Genomic DNA, 22,224 nt, shown 5'->3' with positions numbered 1-22,224 from the left:
CATCTAGAAACATCATCGTGTTTTACTTTAATCTCTGCATTGACCTGAAAACTGCTAAATCTTTTTGAGGTTAGAATTGCTTCAAGATAAATGGTGCATTAATATGACTATTGTTGCTCTGAATGTTGGCCCTAAAGAAATTACCCAGGAAGAAAAAGAGCATCTGTTAGCGTGTGCCTGCTCGTGGCAGAGAGGAGCCTGCATGCAGAGCAGTCCTAAGAATGCAGCGTCCTAGTCGTGCCAGCTCGTTCCATGGACTGGAGAGCAGCTCCTCTGCTGTGCTGCAGTGGCGCTGAGCCCTGCCTCTGAATGGATGTCGTGAACACTGACTGTCATCGGCCTGTTTTCCCTTTCTAAAAGAAACGGAACACATGTTACATCAGGATTTCATTTACTAATAAAATGTTCCTTTTCATGTAGTTTGCTAAGACTGGATGTTGCTCATGCTTATCATCACAACTCTCAATGTTATTGTTCTTATCTTTGAGGGAAAAATACACCACAGAATACACATTCCAGATGGCTGTGTCTGAGATGGGGTTCCAGAGGCATAATGAAGATGAGCATTTTACTTCCTCACTTTCTGCGACTCTCCCCCACCGCTAAGTTACCCAGGGGAGGGGTGTGTGGAGTCAGTGTGTTTCCACAATGTTGGATTTTCAGGAGATTACACTAGGTTGAACATTTCTCGCAAAACAGACCTACCATATTTTTAGGCAGAGCCTCTGGGCGACAATAAATTTCATTTTGTGAGCAAATGTGAGTAGAGAAGGATCTTCTTAATTTCCCTGGATCCTAACCATCTGTACATGCCGAGTGGGGTCTAAAAGTGTATAGTTTGGATCACCATACAGCATCTTAACTGCAGAAGTGTGTTTGACTGCTCACAGATGTTTCCAATTGAGCCGATGTCAAGGTCTTGTTTTAGTTCCTTATTCGCTATGTGGGAGTTGTGCTTCGGTCCATTGGATAGACTGCAAATACATAAGTCAGAGAGAACTCATGGGCAGCGTAGAAATCTTGCCAAGTTTGGGATTTAGGGCCCTTTAAGGTGGACCCTGTATTGTCACTTTCCTTCTTCAAACTCCGCCCGTTTGGCTTCCGTAGCACCAGACGTTCCTGGGTCTCTTTTGCAGGATCCTCCTTCTGCGTGACATTGATGTTCTCTAGGATTTCAGCCTAGTCCACTGCCCTGATCCCACCACATACCCCTCCCGACAGTCTCACTTGCAGTCTTGGCTTTAACCAACCTGCAGACAAGTGACTATCAGACAGTCATCTCCAGCCCAAACCTCTTCCGTAGGATTTTGATCTGCATGTCCAATCCAGTTAATCCTTTTCTTCCTGAGGGTGCCACAGGCACCTCAAACTTGACAGGTTCTCAGCCAGACCCTTCACTTTGCCCCACGGCCTGGTCTTCTCTCTGAGTGTCGTTTTGGTTGGTTGGCTCCATCATCCATGCGTCAGTCACTCACAACTTTCCCTGCAACAGCAAATCAATAACCAAGCCCCATCCCACCTATTTTTCCTTCTAAATATGTTTTATAATAAAGCTTCTTTTAAATTTTTTATCAAAGTAACTCATGCCCATGGTTAAAAAGTCAAGTAGTGCAAACAGGCTTAGAATAAGAAAACAATGGTTTCCTTTCCTCCCCGCCTCCCCATCCCCTTTCCTTCCCACCAAAAGGGACCTCTTTTAACTCCTGAAACTGCTTTTTCTGGTAGTTCTTATCATATCTCTAAGTTCTGTGCTTATACTGTTATTTCCTCATTTGTCACTTTTGGCCAGTGTCTACTGGTTTCCTGCCATAATTTCCATCTCCTCCCCCTTTTACCCAACATAGTTGTGTCACAATTTTTAGTTTCTCTATTTAAGTAATTTAAGCAATATAGTTATATTTATACCTTGCTTCGTTACCTTTGGATGGAATCCCTTGGTCCCTGACTTACAGGGTGAGGATCTTAGCACCTCCATCCTGCCCTCCAGCTCCTCTGTCCCCTTCTCCCCACCTCTTTGTGTCGTGTGCACTGACTTTCTAATTATCAGAATTGATTTGATTAGTTGATAAATTGATTTTCCCTCAGAGCTTTGAGACGTTGCTCCGTTTTGGTATCCAATGTTGCTGATAAGTCTGATATCGATCTATTTCTCGTTCCTTTGCAGGCGATCTGTGCTTTTGCTTTGGAAACTTTTAGGATATTCCCTTTCACTTTGGGGTTCTGACATTTCCCCTATGTGGTATTCAGGTGTGTGAAATTTTAAAAATTTTGTTCATTTGCCATTTTTCCCGTACTAATTTTCTCCCACTTTCTCTGTTGACTTTTTCTAGGACTCCTATTAGATGATGGACAATTGGACAAACTGGAAATTTTCTTTTAGATGCCTATATTTTCTTATTTTTCTATATTCTGGAAGGTTTTCTCTGCTTTATCTTCCAAACTTTTATTGATTAAAAATTTTATGTGTGTGTGTGTGTGTGTTCCTTTCTTGTTCTGTGCTTGTTTTTTCTATATAATCATGTACTTATTTTATGGATGTAGTATTTTTTCAGCTCTCTGAGAATAACTACATTTTAAAAAGTTCTTCTAACGATTCGGAGATTTCCCATGTGCCCTCTGTTCCCACACATGCATAGCCTTCCCCATTTTCAACATCCCCCACCAGAGAGGTACATGTGGTATACAGTTGATGAACCTATGCTGACCCATCATAATCACCCAAAGTCTGTAGTTTACGTTAGAGTCCACCCTTGGTGTTGTACATTCAGTGGGTTTGGACAAATGTATAATAAAGGGTATCCGTCTTTATAATATCACACAGAGTATTCATACTACCATAACAGTCACCTGTGCTCCACCGGTCATCCCTCGGTGTCCATCCCCCACCTCCACCCGAGTAACCACTGATGTTTTAACTGTCTCCATAGCCTTGTCTTTACTGGGATGTCATATTGTTGGAATCATACTACAGTGTGTTACCTTTTCACATTGGCTTCTTTCACTTAGTAATATGTATTTAAGGTTTCTCTGTGACTTTTCATGACTTGATAGCCTTTTTCTTTTTTAGTGCTGAATAATATTCCATTGTCTGGATTACTGCAGTTTATCTATTCACTGCTGAAGGACATCTTCATTGTTTTCCAATTATGAATAAAGCTTCTATAAATATGCATGTGCAGGTTTTTGTGTAGACGTAAGTTTCCAACTCCTTTGACTAAATACCAAGGAGTGTGGTTGTTGGATTATATGCTAAGAGTATGTTTAGTTTTGTAACAAACTGCCAAACTGTCTTTCAAAATGGCTGTACCATTTTGCATTCCTATTAACAATGAATGAGAAATATTGTTATTGCATATCCTCACCAGCATCTGGTGTTGTCAGTGTTTGGGATTCTGGCTGTTCTAATAGATGTGTAATGGTATCTCATTGTTGTTTTATTTTGCATTTCCCTGATGACGTATGATGTAGAGTATCGTTTCATATGCTTATTTGCCTTCAATATATCTTCTTTGGTGAGGTGTCTGTTTAGGTCTTTGGTCCATTTTTTAATTGGGTTTTTTTGTTTTCTGTTGAGTTTTAAGAGTTCTTTGTATATTTTAGGTAACAGTCCTTTATCAGATGTGTCTTTGCGAATATTTTTTTCTCAGTCTGTGGCTTGTCTTCACATTCTCTTGACATTGTCTTTAGCATAGCAGAAGTTTTTAATTTTAATGAGGTCCCACTCATCAGTTATTTCTTTTATGGATTGTGCTTTTGGTCTTGTATCTAAAAAGTCATCACCAAATCCAAGGCCATCTAGGTTTTCTCCTCTGTTATCTCCTAGGAGTTTTATAATTTTGCAATTTCGTTCAGATCTGTGATCTATTTTGAGTTAATTTTTGTGAAAGGTGTATCTAGATTCATTTTTTGCATGTTGATATCTGGTTGTTCCAGCACCATTTGTGGAAAGACTGTCTTTGCTCCGTTGTATTGCCTTTGCTCCTCTGTGAAAGATCAGTCGACTGTACTTATGTTAGTCTATTTCTGGGCTTTCTGTTCTGCTTCATTGATCTATTTCTTTATCCTTTTGCCGATACCACGCTGTCTTGATTACTGTCAGTTTATTGTAAGTCTTGCAGTGAAGTAGGGTCAGTCTTCCAAGTCTGTTCTTCTCCTTCAGTGTTGTGTTAGCTATTCGGGGTCCTTTGCATCTCTCTATAAACTTTAGAATCAGTTTGTTGATATCCACAAAATAACTTGATGGGCTTTTGATTGGGATCGTATTAAATTTATAAATCAAGTTGGGAAGAATTGACATCTTGACAATGTTGAGTCTTCCTATCTATGAACATGGAATATCTCTCCATTTATTTAGTTCTTTTTTTATTTCATTCATCAGAGTTTTGTAGTTTTCTGTTACATATTTTGTTAGATTTATACCTATTTCATGTTTTTGGGTGCTAATGTAAATGATAATTGTGTTTTTAATTTCAAATTCCACTTGTTCATTGCTTTACAGTTATGCGTCACTTAACAATGGGAATATGTTCTGAGAAATTCATGATGATTTTGTTAGATGATTTTGTCATTGTGCAAACATCGTAGACTGCACTTACACAAACCTAGATGGTATAGCCTAGTACATACCTAGGCTATGTGGTACTAACCTTATGGGACTACCATTGTATATACAGTCCCTCATTGACTGAAACATCTTTATGTGGCCCGTGACTGTATATATATAGGAAAAATGATTGACTTTTGTGTTTAACCTTGTATCCTGCAAACTTGCTAAAATTGCTTGTGGGTTCTAGGAGTCAGTGAAATTTTAGTTCATTCAGATGAGAAAGAGCTACACTGACATCTCTCTGTAACACTTCTGTAATGCTTCCGCAGTGACTTTGGTATTGCATGATTCCCTTTTGGATTTCTTCTCGTTTTTTTTTTTGAGTTATAAAAAAAGCATGCAGGCACATCTGGAAGGATACACACCAAACTGTTAACAGTAGTTACTTTGTCAGTGTGGGGTAAGGAGCCAGAGTATCTACTTTTTGTAATGTTGTATTTGTTTTCCTTAACTATTTAAATTCTGAAATAAAACCTAGTAAAGCGAAGTACGTAAAAACATCAATGTACAACTGAAAGAATTGTTTAAAGCAAACACCTGGGTAACCACTGTCCAGATGAAGAAACAGGACACTGCCAGTCCCACAGAAGCGCTACTGTGTCTCTTCCCATTCACAGTGTCTTTTCACACTCGAAAGTAAACGTTATCCAGATTGTAAGGTTATTGCTTCCTTAGATTTCTTTATAGGTTTGCGTCCTAAGTATGGATTCCTAATGACTTTTATGAACTTAATTAAGTGGAATTATAATATAGAGTCATTTAAATGGAGTCATTTCCTTGTGTCTGGCTTCTTTTGCTTAACTTCATTTTTGTGAGATTCATTACCATGGTGACAGTAACTATGGTTTTCATTTTCATTGCAAAATATCCCACCATACGAATATATGATAATTTATTTAGCCAGTCTACTAGTCATGGACATTTGAGTTGTTTCCAGTTTTACACTGTTGTAAATAATGATGCTAGAAACATATCCTGATAAGTGTGTACTGATATTTCAGCTAAGTCTATATTGAAGAATGGAATTACTAGTCACAGAGCATGTATATCTTCAACTTTACTAGATACTGCCAACAGTTTTATAAGGGGTTATACCAACTTATGCATCTTATTGTCAGGTTTAAAAAAAATTTTGTTATTCGGGTAGGTATCAAATGACATCTTAATGTAGTTTTAGTTACATTTTGCTAGTGACTAAGGAAGTTGAACTCACCTTTACATGTCAATTGGCCATTTGGAATTCTTCTTCACTGTTGGCTTATCTTTTTCTTTTTGATTTGTAGGATTTTTAAAAAAACATATTTTGGATTCAAATTATTTTATTTTATTATATATAATATATTTTTATCTATTAATGTAATATATATTAATATATTAATAATATAATTGATTATATAAAAATAATTTTATATATATATATATACACGTATATAAAAAGATTTATTATAAGGAATTGGCTCACGTGATTATGGAGGCTAGCAAGTCCAATCAACAGGGGGCCAGAAGGCTGGAGACCCAGAGAGAGCCAATGTTCAATTCAAAGGCCATTTGGCAGGAAGAGCCAGTGTTTCAGTTTAAGCCTGTTAGGCAGGAAAAGCTGAAGTTGCAGGTGAAGTCTGAAGGCAGCCTGTTGGAGAATTGTCTCTCACGTGGGGGAGGTTGGTCTTTTTGTTCTATTCAGGCCTTTAACTGACGGGCTGAGGCCCGCCCACATTACGCAGGGCAATCTGCTTTAATCTAGCAACTAAAATTTTTTTCTTATTGTGTTCATAATACTTTACATCAATGTAAGATTTCAGTTGTATGTTATTTCTTTTTTTAATTTATTTATTTTATTGCAGTAACCTTGGATTATAACATTATATAGCTTTCAGATGTACATCGTAATATATTTCAAATTCTGTGTAGATTACTTCATGTTCACCACCCAAAAACTAATTGTAGTCCATCACCACACATGTGAGCCTAATCAGCCCTTTTGCCCTCTCCCCTGCCCCCTTCCTCTATGGTAACCACCAATGTAATCTCCTTTGCTATGTGTTTAAATAAAATCAGAAATGAAAGAGGAGAAATTACAATGGACATGTCAGAAATACAAAAGATAATACAAGAATACTATGAAAAGCTATATGCCAACAAATTATATAATCTAGAAGAAATGAATAAATTCTTAGAAATATACAACCTTCCAAAACTGGACCAAGAAGAAGTAGAGAATTTGAGTAGACCAATCACCAGTAAGGAGATGGAAACAGCAATCAAAAACCTCCCAAAAAATAAAAGTCCAGGACCAGTTGGCTTTCCTGGTGAATTCTACCAAATATTCAAAGAAGACTTAATACCTATCCTTCTCAAACTCTTCCAAAACACTGAAGAGGAGGGGAGGCTTCCTAACTCCTTCTATGAAGCAAACATTATCCTGATACCAAAACCAGACAAGGACAACACAAAAAAAGAAAATTACAGGCCAATATCACTGATGAACATCAATGGAAAAATCCTCAACAAAATACTAGCAAATCGAATACAACAATACATTAAAAAGATCACACATCATGATCAAGTGGGTTTCATTCCAGGGATGCAGGTATGGTTAAGCATCCACAAATCTATCAACACCACATTAAAAAAATGAAGAATAAAAATCACGTGATCATCTCATAGATGCAGAGAAAGCATTTGACAAGATGCAGCATCCATTTATTATAAAGCCTCTAAATAAAATGGGTATAGAAGGAAAATATCTCAACATAATAAAGGCCATGTATGACAAACCCACAGCTAATACCATTCTCAGTGGAGAAACACTGAAAGCTATCCCTCTAAGAACAAGAACCAGACCAGGATGCCCACTGTCACCACTCTTATTTAACATGGTATTGGAAGTCCTAGCCAGAGCAATCAGGCAAGAAAAAGAAATAAAAGGGATCCATATTGGAAAGGAAGAAGTGAAACTGTCACTCTTTGCAGACAACATGATTTTATTTCGAGAAAACCCTAAAGAATCCACTAAAAAACTTTTAGAAACAATAAAGGAATACAGTCAAGTTACAGGATACAAAATCAACATACAAAAATCGGTTGGATTCAAATTATGTCAGTTATACATGTTACAAACATCTTTTGCCACTCTGTGACTTGCCTTTTTACTTCCTTTTGAATATCTTTTAATAAGCGGAAGTTTTTTATTTTAATGTGATCCAGTTGATCCATATTTGTGGTTGGTGTCTTATTTAAGAGATCTTTTCCTAATCAGAGGCCAAGAAGGTATTATCTTACCTACTTGTTTTCTAAAAGCTTTGTTTTGTCTCTCACATTTAGCTCTTCATTCTACCTGGAGTTGGTTCTTGTGTGTGGTGTGAGGTCAGGCTCAGAATTTCTGTACTAACGACAAATAGACACTTGCTTATGTTTCTTTAAAACAACAAAAATCAAGCCTGCAGCGGAGGCAGGGCCGCGCGCGAGTGAGCCTCGCCATGTCCTCCTGACGTGTCTTTCGTCCATCCTCAGGACGTCCTCCTTTGACTCGCTTCCTCCCGGTGGCCCACTTATTGGCTACCGTCCTGCTCTTGATCAGTGCGTTCTGAAAGGTGAAGGGGAAAGGAGAAGTACTCTAACTTCTAATCTTATAAGTATCTGTTTAGTTGTAGTTTGACTTCATTTATATGAGGGTTTTTTTTTATGTGAGGAAACTAGTACTTTTTTAAAGTGCAACTTATTCCCAAGCAAAATCTAAACTTCAGCAATGCCAATTTTGTCTCAATATTGAAGTGCCACCCACATTTTGAATGTAGTCATGCTTTTAATGTGTAGAAAGTCAATCTTTAATTTTGGTAAAAAAATTATTGGAACTTGCAAGTGTGAATCTTGAAATTGAACTGAACTTGCTTTAGAAATAATCTTTCTGGTTCTCAGAAGAATGTTTCTATTAGCCAAAAAAAGAAGCTTGGAATAGCAGTGATTATTTTCTGCCTTCAGGTCTGTTGGAAAGAACCGAAACATATAGCTGGAAAGAATTTAAGATGTCATCTAGTGCAGGATTTTACCTCTAAGAAGAGGACCATTTTCACTTTTAATATAATTCCAGAATATTTAATATTCTTCACTGTCAGTAAGTTTTCCTTATGCTATCTATGTCTTAAGTCTGTTTTCTATTTTGTTTCAAATAGAAACAGAGGAATTGGGCCAACCATGTTGTGTGGATAATGATGCTTCATCTACTTGATGGCCGTTACTGAATCCCTCATCAGCTGCTCTTCATGGTGTAATCTAATCTGTTTGTTTAGTTCTTTCTTCTAAGCCAGATTTCAAATCCTTTAATTACTGTTTTTTTATCCCATCTGAATTCTCTCCGTGTCATCTATAAATTATGATTTATAGACTCAAATTGAACATGATACTTTTGCCAAGGTATGACCAAGTGCTGGTTAACCTATCAGCATGTTACTCTATTTTAGAGAGTTCTCTAACCAACACTTCTACCCTGAATTTTTTCATTATGAAAAAATTTTTGGACTTCCGGCTACACATGGCAGTATGAACATGCTTGTTTCTCTCTGCTTCCTAAGGCTACCCAAAATGATAGGTAACAAGTGAAAAAAGGTATAAAGCCACATGGATAAAGGAAGTGGGAGAAGCAGCTTGGGGGATAAAGAATGTCAACAAATTTTTGGAAGATAGAATGCAGCTGGATGAGTGGGAATTGAATTAGCGGAGGAGAGAAAACTGAAAGTCAAGGGCGCACAGAGAGAGGGAAGCCAACCTGGAGAGATCAGTTTGTGGTCAGGACCAGAAAGACTGCACACTTGGAACCACAAACTCTTCCAGAAGACAGGCATGTGAAGGGTGAGGCTGAAGACTGGCGATGGGTAGAAAGCCTGAGGAAGGAGTGGTGAGACCTCCTTCCATCCCAGGTGGCTGGACAGATACCCCTGGCAGGAATATTTTCCAGAGAAATTAGACCTGAGAAGCTTTGGACTTGAAAACAACAGGTACGGATGAGAGTGATTCATAAGACACCTTAGAGAAAATAGGAGTATTACATGAAAATCTACGTATACAAAGGTGCTATCTGCCTTCCCGGCACCAAGCACTCTGACAGCCAGGCTTACATTCCTTCAAGCCTGGATTAGAGGATCAGAAGATTCTTCTCTGGGAAATGGACCAATTGAGGAAAAAAGGTGTTTGGAGTCCTCTCATAAAATGACTGGGTCCCACTCAATCATACCACGGAAGTCCAGCTTTTTAGGTCTTACAGTGGACAGCCAAGGATCACCACTTATCTGAGGATCATCTCTAATGTGAATGAATAGGACCAAAACAAATTAATAGAAAAGGGAGCTCAGAGGAAACAGGGAAAAGCAGGGAGAAAAACACTTTAAAAATTTTAATTGAATATTCTTTGAGAAATTAGAGAAGATATTGCATCCATGAAAGGGAGCTTGGAAATTAAAATATGATAGCAGAAATTAAAAGTTCAGTGAAGAGTTGGAATGTTGGTGACACTGCCTAGAAAATAGAATGAAAAGATAGAGATGTAAGACATGAGAAAAAAGAAGAAGAAATGAGGCATCTATTAGAAAGTCCAAAATTTGATTAATTAGGAGTTTTAGAAGGAAAACAAAGAAGATGCAGGGGAGAAAATGATAGAAGAATGATACACAATACTTTTTCAAAATCAAAGGACATAAATTTCCATATGGAAAGGGCGCATTGAATGCCCGACACAATGAATGAAAAAAAGACTAATTCCAAGACACATCTGATAAAAGCTGTGAATAAAAAAAACTCCTAAAAGTTTTAACAGAGACAAAAGTAGGTCTCATCCAAAGGCTCAGGAAGCAGGCTGGTATCTGACTTTGTTGCAATAGAGGAACCTAGAAGAAATAGAGCAAACCCTCCTTCATCTGAGGGAAAATCATCTCCAGCCTGGAATCCTGTGTCTGGCCAAACTGTCAACCAAATGCAAGGGTAGAATAAGGCTATTTTCAGACAGATATGCAAGGTCTCAAAAATTGGCCTCTTGCACCGTTTCTTTGGCAGATTCCCAGAGGAGGTACTCTACCAAGATGAGAGAATGAGCTAAAAATTGTGCAGGAACTTAGGGAAAGTGAAAGAAGTTCCATGATGGGAAGTAAAGAGAAATTCCAGGGTGACACGTGGATATCACCTGTGTCAGGCCTGGAGAACAACCTTTCCAGCCTGGAAAGGAGGATGGAGAGGCCAGGAGAGAACGAAACAACAACAAATTAGAAAGATCACCTAATGTGTTTATCTGCGATGAGATGAATTTTCTAGTTCTGTCCTAGAGCTTGGGGAAATTAGTGTTAGACACATAAAACAAAACAAAGCAAAAAACCATGCAAATGAAAAATTGAGGTAATAACATCAGGAAAAACCAAAGGTTGTACAAGAAATGAAATATGGTATGCGACTGGGCTCAGTATGAACAATATTTAAACAGATGTGATAATGTACTGCAAATACTGAGTGTGTTTTAAGCAAAAATTGTGATATAGTTAATTTGAGAGGATTTTATGGGGCAGGGGAAGTATGTATAGAAGGTAAGAGAGCTAAATCATCTTCTACAGTAGGAAGCCAATAAACGTTAAAAATGGATAAGAAATGTCAGTTGAAGACTATTAGTTAAAATATGAAGGTAAATACTGAAAGAAACAGCTAAAAGGGTTGAAAGTGATCGCCTTTGGTCACTCAGACTCAAGAGGAATAGGACGGGGAGGGCAAAGGACGCCATTTGTAGTCGTCAGCCTTGTAGTACCATTTGATTTTGAAATTGTGTGTATGTATTATTTTGATAAAAGTAAAGTGAATACATTTACACAAAAGTACATTTGCATGTGTAAATTTTTAAATGCATTTTACATATTTTTTAAAATTAATATTTATTTGAGAAAAACTAATCACAATGAGTTTTTGGAATATACTGAAAAGGTGACGTATTTTTTAGTTTGTCTTGAATCACGAGTTCAGAGTCATGGTTGGTTTGATACTCGACGTTGGAATTTGTGAGAACATCTCTTTATTATTCACATATGTAGTGTCTAATTTATTCTGATTTATTTATTAAGCATTCGAAAAGATGCCAGAATCACTGGAATTCAAATTTACCTTCCTTGAGGAAAATTTCAGTTGTAATGAAATGGGCAAGTTGCCTCTGATTTTAATGATTGGTGTTGATTATGGTTTGACTGAAATATACTCAAAATGCGCTATTTATTTGAAACATGTAATACTCAGTCCTATAATGGTCTGCTTTCAGCTTTGGACACTTCCAGACTTTTAACCTCACAGGCTTACTGTGAGCGATGTGTTTATATCATACATACAAATTTCTTAATATAGTGCTTGGAATATGATAGAAACTTAGTGAAATGGTAGCTGTTCTCCACCCTGTCCCCCCAGGGTCCCCCTGGGAACACATCCCCATCCCTTGGGGCCAGTGGTCGTCTTGTCCTGTTTGCCGTTTATGTAAGTTTTGCTCTTTCCTGCCCTTCTTAGCATTACTTACTAGTCAAAATTTATTTTACATATTAGTGATCTCTCTTTTTCCAAGGAGTTTTAAATTATTCTTCATGTAAGTGAAAGTCCTAGAGTACACTGTACTGTATTTTACTAAATACTTAAATATATTTCCGATTCCAAATGACCAGGCTTGGACCATAAATAAGGAGCAAGAGATTTTACTTCTGTCCCTCCTTTGGGTACATGTTATGTTAAGCCTCAAAAAACCCAGCAAGTGATGAGCAGACTTGTGGCAAAACATTGCTTTTATTGTTGCATCATCCTTTGGCATCCTGGAACCTTCACCTCTTGGCTAAAATATTTTTTTAGCCAGTAAGTCTCAGGATGTCTCTTTGTAAGTATTATATTCTTGGGTGTAAAAATACCAAGAGAGTACTTTGACGCACTGGCGTGTTGTCAGAAGATGTTTTTGGAACATCAGTGTCAGGTATTTCTAGGGAAGAGGCTTCTGACAATTCAGCTACTGTCAGCTCCCTCTGGGAAGAGCGTCTTGGCAGTTAGTTGACTTGGTGAAGCCCAAGAACACCCTGCACCCCGGACCTCATGTGACACTGATCCAGGGACCTCAGTTATGGTGGCAAGACTCAGCTTGGTCGATTCAAAGTTTTTTGCAAAGAACAGTTGGGTTTGTTTTTTAGTTTTCGTTTGAATTTGGATAGAGATCAAGACAACTTTCAACATATTATTTGATTAGCAATTTAGCAGGACTATATAAATAATGACATGATGAGCAAGGAGTAGATGGCAGGCCAGGCAGAGAGAAACATGGAAGCTTTGGCCAGTCCCTTTAAACAGCCTGCTTCTGGTCATCTGTAATTATTTGCACTTTCCAGTAGGGATCAATTCATTAAGTACAGTGTTGTCTCTGTGGGGGGCCCTCAGTTTCCACTGATTGAATTAAATTGGGAATTTGTCACATTGGAAGGACCAATTCTTTTTTTAAAAGAGCTTTCTCAAGATATAAATTCATGTACCTTACAAAGCAACTGTTTAAAGTGTACAATTCAATGGTTTTGGCATATTACAGTACTAATTTTTTTTAAACATGGTAAAATATATATAATAAACTGTCATTTAAACTGTCAAACTATTAAAAATTTAAACTATTTTATTAAAACATTTTTAATGAAATTAAAAAAAATTTAGTACACATAACGCAATTTACCATCTTAACCATTTTTAAGTGTACAGTATCATTTGAGTTCAGTATCATTAGGTACATTTCACACTGTTGTGCAATCATCCCCACCATCTATCTGCAGAACTCTTTTCATCTTGCAAAACTGAAACTATGTGCCCATTAAACAGTAACCCCCGTTCCTGCCTCCTTCCAGCTCATGGCAACCACCATGTTACTTTCCGTCTCTATGAATTTGACTCTAAGTACCTCATGGAAGTGGAAGCATCCAGTGTTTGTCTTTTTGCATTTGGCTTATTTCGCTTAGCATCTTCTAGGTTCATCCATGTGAGAATTTCCCTCCTTTCTAGACCAAATAATGTTCTATTGTATGTGTATACCACATTTTGTTAATTCATTTATCTGTCAATGGACATTTGAGTTGTTTCTCTTTTGGCTATTGTGAATAATGCTGCTGTTAATGTTAGTGTTCAAATACCTGCTCATGTCCTGAAGGGCCAATTTCTAATCTGCTCTTTAAGGTCCGTATAATCCAACATAGACTGAAAAAGAATATGGCTTACATTCTTCAAGAATTTATGTTGCTGTGCATTGTCAGAGGGTATTCCAAGTATTTCTTTTCTAAATGATTTCATGGCACATTTGGTTAAGAAAATTCTCCTTCGCTTTATGACCTACTCTTAATTCTTCATGATACTTTCTGTTCCAGTGGAGAGCGATGGGGCATGGTTGTTCTAACAGTTCTGTCGAGCTTCATGTGCTCAGATTTCTTAACATTCAACAGAGGTAAAGGCAGAGCTGTTGTGAGAAAGGATGGTGTCTAGTAATTTCTGTGTGGTCAGTAACTTATACAAAAACTGTTGTAGCAGGACTAAGATAGACATATGAGCATTTTTGTTGCCGTTTTTGGGAAGGAAAAAGTGAAAACCCTAATATTAAAGCACAACCCCCTAGGGAGACATTAAAGCCATGTTTAACTCTTTATCAAAAAATGCTTAAGGAAGCATTTTTGATATATAAACATCAGTGAATGTAGAAATTGGGTAAAAATACTAGAAAGTAAATACTCTGCTCTACTGAATCTGTCTACTTACATCTATTTGTAATTGAATTACATCTATTTGAATTAAATATGTAAAACATATTGAGCCTTTTTTTGTTTCCTTGTAAAGCTTTTTTTCCCCTTGTGTTAAATGAAAAGTACTATGGTGATTTGATCCAAGACTATGGCAGCTATGTGTCCTGAAGTTTTCCGGGTTATCTGGATTTCGGACTCCACCATGCCCCATAACTACTTGCGGTTGACATACCGTGTGCCTGTCTTGTTTGCTTTTTTGTGTTTTGTTTTGTTATCATACAAAAATGGAGTTGGCATGTCTCTTCCTCATCCGCTCCTCTCAGAATCCTCCATCCTTGGCTGCCTGGAGACTTGGGGAGGAAAAGCGTATTGTGGTTTCCTCTGATGATTTGACTCATTTACTTCCTCAAAGTTTTCTCTTCTCTATTATTTACCACCTTCTCTTTTAATACACTCATTTCATTCACCCAGAAACATTTATGGAGTGCCTGTGATGTTTGAAGTTGGGAAGCAATGACAAAAGGCAGAGTCCTCGCTGTCAGTAGACCTGCCGTCCAGTAATTCATCTGGCAGAATCGATGAGGGCATTTTATACAGTCTCAGCATCAGTTATTATCAAAGAAGAAAAGAGTCGTAGGCAAGGGCTGCTTTTCCAGGATGAGTCTGAAAGAAAATTCTCATCATCTCGTTTTCCATGAAAAGCTTATCTTTGAATTTAACTTTTCAATTAAATATCAATTGTTCTATAGGAAAATTTTTGGGGTATTTCCTTCACTTCATCTCTACTCAACCAAGGGGGTATCCTACATCGTGCTGCAGGAGAGGCAAGCAAATATGGCGGCCATTTACCTGCCGTGAGCGGGCCTCTCTCAACAGGAGCATTTGGCCTTTAGTCAGTCAGGTCCAGAAATACGACTTTAACAGTTTCATTGAAGAAAGTGTATTTCTAGCCTCAGGGATGATGTGGGAGTGGCCTCGCTGTGCTTCAGTCACACCCACAGGATCCCCTGTGCAGGTGTGCTTTCACCCTCATCCTGGGAGCTAAGTTAATGAAAACAGAAAGTGTCTGAATGAATGGGCTGGTCTCTCCTGTGGTTCCCACTCTTTGTCTTTGAAAGCTCCGCTTTTTGAAAGGAAAGGGGCCTGAAGTCCCTTCTGTAAACTATAGTTTGTTTCTTCGTTGTCTTCTCGGAGGGCTTTTCTTGTTCTGGATACACAGCCTCCACTGGAAGATGAGGCGGTGTGTCCATAGTTCTCCAGCAGCATGGATGAAGATCAGACCTGCCATGTAGTTAAAACTCTGTGCAAGAATTGCTTGAACTTTTGGCTCCTAGATGTTTATTAATCTACCCCGGCATTCTTCCAGCATAACCCATAGATATGGAGAAGAAATTCCATAGTTCTCTAGAAATACAATGAAATATTTGGATAAGCAAGTTTCAGATCCTCTCTGAGTTTGTGATATCAGAGTGGTTAAAAAAAGAAGGAGGTCATTCAAATAGGTGCGTGTTTATTTGGGGTCAACTTTGGTTTAGTTTTATATGTTTCTAAAGCATTAAAAACCAGAGTTTTCTTCTTTTGGAGTTATCAGCAAAATGTATAGTTTTTTCCTTCATCATTGGAGAAAAAATTTAAAATTCCATATTCTTTATTTTAAACACCTGAGTTTTCATGTTTATTATGTTCAGTATTTCAGTGATACAAGTTACTCAGTAATAATTTGTTCCAATGTCTTTTAAAAAGTAGTGGAGATGAGTCCTATTCAATTATATTTTTCTTAAGATTGAATTAGAGAAATAAAATCTTAGTTTTTGTGGTGGTATCACATATTCCAGCTGTCTGCTCTGCTTTATTTTGTTGCCTCTGGCAAGGAGCAGATTTATTATTTGGGCTCTGTCTAAATCTATATTTTGACAGCCACGTCCTTGTGATCATCAAACTATTCTTTTTCTATAAACTAAATAGCAGCAAATAACCTGTAAAAAGTTGCAGTTGTATCTCCATAATAGAAAACCCATTCCATTTGCAGCATCAGGTTATAATGTAGGCTGGATTTAATTGTGGCAATCTATTTTCCCCATTCGAAAAATTAACAAACAAAATATTTACCAAGTAAGAGCTAATATTTTGTTTTAAGGCTTGTTTTCGGGGTTCCCAAAACCATCCACATATTTGGTGATTTACTACAAGGATTCACAGGATCAGTGCAATGTCATACTATGACTAAGATTAGTTACAGTGACACAGCAAGGATACACAGCCAGGCATAAGGGGAAAAGACATGGGTGGAATCTGGGGAAAGGCATGTGCGGCCTTCCTGTGCTGTCTCTGTGAACGGTCACACAGCACACACCCTCCCTAACAAGGGAAATGTGCAGCTTACTGTCTTCAATGTTTCTGCCCAAAGAAGCCCATTTGAGAGTGAGTTTAGGGTTTTTACTGGGGAAATGGTCATGTAGGCATTCTCTGCCTAGCAACACCTGCTAAGATTCCAGGCTTTCAGAAACAAAGCAGGTCTTCACTGTAAATGACAGTGTTTGTGCAAACAGCCTAGGCACACCACACAACCTTATCAGTTAGGGAACTCTTTAAAAGCTGAGTTCCCAGACACCAGCCAAGGGCGAAGCTTGCAAGCAGGCCTTTCTAAGGACAGCAGCCTCAGGCCTGCTATGTTAGCACTTTCCCCACACAGGCCTGCTTTTCATGTTTGTAAACAATTTGCCAAAATACACTGAACTTTAAGTGATGGTGATGGGGAAAGACAATGTGATTGTTTCTCTCAACTGTCATCAGGATCAGACTTTGTGTTTATAAAGGTTTCTCGAACCAAAGATGAGAAAACGTGAGGGTTCTCTGCATAATATACTTCTAGTTTTAGAAGTAGTATGAGCCTAATATTTTAAAATTACAATTCAGTCATAATCTTGGTTATGCTCTGCACGTGCAGGTGACTGCGTCTGAAATTCTCTGCCTTGGGCATCATATAATTTAAATTGGTTTCCTGCCAGTAGCTGGGCCTTGCCCATGCTCGATGCCTGTTCCTGGACGCTGATGCCTGTGGGTGAAGATTCGAGGAATAGCTTCTTAAAGTGCTTAAATGTTACTTTCATAAAATTAACCCACCAGTTTTAGAGCCATTTAGGCAATTAAAACAATTTAGAAGTGATGTTTTCTTCTTTTTGGTTTTGTTTTGAATAAGTACTGTTCTGAGAAATCAAATGAATCAAGGTTTTAGGTAATAAATAACTAAAGATGATAGAATGGTGAAGAAATGGCTAGCAGAGGGGGCTGCCTATTTGCCTTCATACTAAAAGACATAAATGTGTTTTCCTCCTCCATACAGATGCTTAAAATTCCCCCATACAAATTAATCATCATCTCTTGTCTCTGTAACTCCGTTAGGATTTCCCAGGTGTCATTCAGAGCCTGAGGAGGTTGCAGACAGGGAGGGCAGCAGGCGCTTGTGGGGAGGAGAGGAATGGGGTGAGAGCTCTGTGACGTGAGAGACTGGTGTAAGGAACCATCCCACTGAGCCTGTTGTTTAAAAGGTTTCAAGTCCCTTTGCCGTTAAACTAACACAGTTTCAATCCTCTGTGCAGTGAGCCTTCTTCCTGTTATGGCTCAAGTGACACAGCTCTGATTTGACTGACAGTGTTTTCTTTATCGGGAATTTAAATGGCTTTCCTTTGGGTTCACCTAATAGGCTTCGGTGAACAATAACACTGTGTGTGTGTGTGTGTGTGTGTGTGTGCGTGCGCGCGCGTGCATGTGCAGTGTGTGTGTGCGCGCGTGCGTGTGCGGTGTGTGTATGTGCAAGGTGTGTGTGCGCGTGTGCGCGTGGTGTGTGCTCGCGTGTGCTGTGTGTGTGCGTGTGCAGTGTGTGTGCACGTGTGTGCGCATGTGCTGTGTGTGTGCGCGCGTGTGCTGTGTGTGTGTGCAGTGTGTGTGTGTGTGCACGCATGTGCAGTGTGTGTGTTTGCTCTCTTCTTTCTCAGGTACCTGGAATGAGCTTCTTGTCCAGACCAAGCGGCTCACGGAAGAGAGCGTTCAGAAAATGGTGCCTTGTCATTTAAATACTCCTTTTCCTTCCATCCAAAACTAGACGATCTCCTTGGATAGGAAATCTTTTCCCTAATAAAATCCACCCATGCCAAAGTTCCCTCTTCTTTTGTATAAACATGGTTTGTCTCTATTCCAGTATTTGTTGAAAACCAAAGACCTTTTCTGTCAAAGCTGAGATTCAAGTGAGAACTGCCAACAGTGGTATTTGACACAAGCCTGAAGGGACTGCATTTAAAAGTAGCCCTCTGTTCTTCCATTCCAGACACTCATTTTAAGAAATGGGAACATGGAAATATTCAAGAATTATATTTATTTTCTATTACAAAATACATTTTAATGAAAATATTGAAAACCAGTCAGAGCCAAAGTAACAACAGTAAAAAATTTTTATTACTCTACAAGCAGAGAAAATATATCTGATTGTGCCATATGACCTGATGAGGCAGACAGGGTAGAGGGAACGGCAAGTACAGCACAGTGTGAGGAGGGCTAGTTTAGGTCAGCACGTCGGTGGGGCATTTAACCTGGAGTCATGCAAGGCTTCTGGAAGGTGGTATCTAAGCTGATGCTGAAGGACACGTGGGGGTTATTCAGGCAAAGTTGGTGGAGGGAGAGGAAAGACTTCCCAAGCAAAGGGAACAGGACCAAGTTCTACAGGCAAGGAGAAGGCGGAACACGTTGAGAAATCTGCAAGGTCAATCAGCATGACTGAAGCACAGAATCCAGGAAGGAGGCTGAGAGTGGAGGCGGGAGACGAAGGGGAGATCAGATCGCAAAGAGCCTGGCCACCGTGTTAAGTCTGGAAGCGTTTGTGTTGGTGGTGTTTCTTCCCATCTCTTACTTATGCGTGATAGTTTCTCTCTAGCTGTAATCACAGTGCAAACAGTTATTCAGTAACAGGTATTTATAAGCATTTACTATGTGTCAGAAACTTTGAACTCGAATTTAGTCATTTTTGTGTCTACACAGTGAGCCAGTGTGGTGGGAACCTAGGGGGCAAGGAGACGAGGTAGAAGAAGTACTTTATAATCCTGACCCAGGTGACGTGATGGCATAAGTATTTTTTTCCATGTTTCCAACCACACAGCCCTTTCAACAATCATTTCAAGCATCCATGTAATAATCCAACAGATGGAAGGACCATAATGAACTGGATAGGGCATGATTTTCTGGTTGCATATTTAGGTGGTTAGACTGTTTGGGTAACAAGGAGCAAACTCCCAAATAACACATGCCGTTAGGAAATGTAAAGAAATACACGAAGGCGGCAGGAATCTCATGGGAACCAGAAATGTCCATTTTTCAGGATCTGGGACAATTGTAGAGATGTTGTCTCATTACCTGTTTAGCATCAGGAATTTGTGATCTTTAATCTGGTGTTTTGTGGCTCTGCTACTCGCTCTGTGTCTTTGTGTAACTTCCACCAACCAGTTGGCTAATTCTCTCAATATTTCTTCATTCAAGAGGGAGTCTGGTGGGCCCAGCTACTCAACACCACTCTTAGGCAGAACCTTCTTTCCGGGCTACCTCATAGTTGTCTTCTCTCCCTTCCCCCAAGGCCATCTGTGTTCAACAGCCCAAGACTGTCCCCTCAGCAGGAGGTGTAGGAGGAGTGTCATGTCATGGAATAGGTCGGGGCGGAGGTCACAGTCACCTCGGCTACTGTTTCTAGTATTTGTCTTTTCAGGTTTTTCTCGAGGATAAATATTGCTGTGCTGCACGTCTCTATCTGTATTCCTGGTATTGTCTGGCTTGTGTGATGTTTAGCAGGACTAATACCTCCTTTAGTCTGGCAAGCATATATTTATCAGGACAGTCTTGGTTGCATTATGGCGCTTGGCATTTTTTAATTTAATTTAATTTAATTTTAAAGATTGGCACCTGAGCTAACAACGGTTGCCACTCTTTCTTTTTTTCTTTCTGCTTTTTCTCCCCAAATCCTCCCAGCACATAGTTGTATATTTTAGTTGTGGGTCCTTCTAGTTGTGGCACGTGGAACGCTGCCTCAGCATGGCCTGACGAGCTGTGCCATGTCCGCGCCCAGGATCCGAACCAGCGAAACCCTGGGCCACCAAAGTGGAGCGCGCGAACTTAACCACTCAGCCACAGGGCCAGCCCCTTAAAAGGACATTTTTTTACTTAACGCTTCCTGACATTCTTGATTTACAGAAACTTTGGTCTAAATTCCCTCCCTTCCTTCCAGTCAAAAAGTACTTACTCAGTGCCTGCTATTTGCTACCCCTACCCTAGCACTGAGCTTCAGCAGAGAATAAGACATTGAGGACCCCTCTTGTGATGGACTTAACTTTCTTGGGGGAAAGGTAGACAATAAATAAGAAAATTAATAATGAGGTAATTTCAGATAGTTTCTTCTATGAGGAAAATGAAACAAAACGTAATGGAGAGTGCCTAGTGATCAAATCCTGCTTTCTGATGGATGAGCGGCACGGGGTCTGTGAGGAGAAAATATCTCAGCTGAGACCTGACAGATGAGAAGGAGCCAGGAGGGCAGAGGTCTCAGGAAGAGCGTTTCCAGGCCGGGAGAGGAGATGTATGTAAGCCTGGGGGCTCAGAGAAGAGACAGGGAGTCAGTGGGGCCGTCATGGGAGCCAGGGGACAGGGTAGAAGACCTGTTTTGTAACCCCGAGCCGAGTGTACAGAGAGGTCATACAAACCCTGCCATTTCCACTGCCCTCCTCAGAGTTACCTCCAGCTTGCCCTGACCAAAGCACCACTCTTTGGTTTTTCCTCCATCTCTGCTTCTTCCAGTCTCCTTCAGCTCAAGAAATTAAGCCATCCAGTGGCTCATGTTACCCTTAATACCTCCTTCTTCTCACTTCATCCAAATTGCCCAGCCCTTCAATCCTACGTCCAACAGAGAGCTCAAGTTCGTCCCTTTCTGCCCACGCCCGTTGCCCTCATCCTAATTTAAACCCCTGTTATCATTTACTTGGATCATTGCCTTGGCCTCCTGGCTGATTTCCCACCAGGGCAATTATGTCTGTTCATATTATTTTGCCCATTTTCTAATTGGATTGTTTGTTGAGTTTTGAGAGTTCTTTATATGTATTCTAGATACTAGTCCTTTGTCAGATATGTGGTTTGCAAATATTTCCCCTAGTCTGTAGCTTATCTTTTCATCCTCTTAACAAAATCCTTTGCAGAGCAGAAGTTTTTAATTTTGATGAAGTCTAATTTATCAGTTTTTTCCTTTTATTCCTCATACTTTTGGTGCCAAATCAAAGAACTCTTTGTCTAGTCTTAGATCCCGAAGATTTTCTCCCAATTTTTCTAAAAGCTCTATAGTTTAATGTCTTACATTTAACTCGTTGATCCATTTTGAGTTACCTTTTGTATAAGATGTGAGACTTAGGTTGAGATTGTTTTGGGGAGGGGGCAGCTGTGAATGTTTAACTGCTCCAGCATCATTTGTTGAAAAGGCTATTGGTCCTCCATGAAATTACTTTTGCACCTTTATGAAGAATCACTGGTGCATATCAGTTGGGTCTATTTCAGATTCTCTCTTCTGTTTCATTGGTCTGTGTGTCTATCCCTCTGCCGGTATCACACAATGTTGGTTACTGTAGCTATAGAATAATTCTGGAAACGGGTAGACTAATTTCTCTCATTTTATTCTTCTTTTTCAGATTGTTTTAGCTCTTCTAGTTCCTTCACCTTCTCTTATAAATTTTAGAATAATCTCGTCTATGTATGAAGCAACTTTTCTGAGATTTTTATAGGAATTCCATTAAATCTGTATATCAGAATTTGGGGAGAATTTATATCTTTCCTATGTTG

General features: G+C 39.1%; 1 protein-coding gene across 22 annotated transcripts in view; it reads left to right on the top strand.

Moving 5' to 3' along the window:
* Positions 1-22,224, top strand: part of CSGALNACT1 (chondroitin sulfate N-acetylgalactosaminyltransferase 1) — a 330,167-nt gene that overhangs the window by 190,840 nt on the left and 117,103 nt on the right. The window lies entirely within an intron of this gene.

Source organism: Equus caballus, chromosome 27 (assembly GCF_041296265.1).
Source record: "Equus caballus isolate H_3958 breed thoroughbred chromosome 27, TB-T2T, whole genome shotgun sequence".
Taxonomy (NCBI): Eukaryota; Metazoa; Chordata; class Mammalia; order Perissodactyla; family Equidae; genus Equus; species Equus caballus.
The sequence above is the reverse complement of the archived record's forward strand: the minus strand, read 5'-3'. Positions and strand labels throughout refer to the sequence as shown.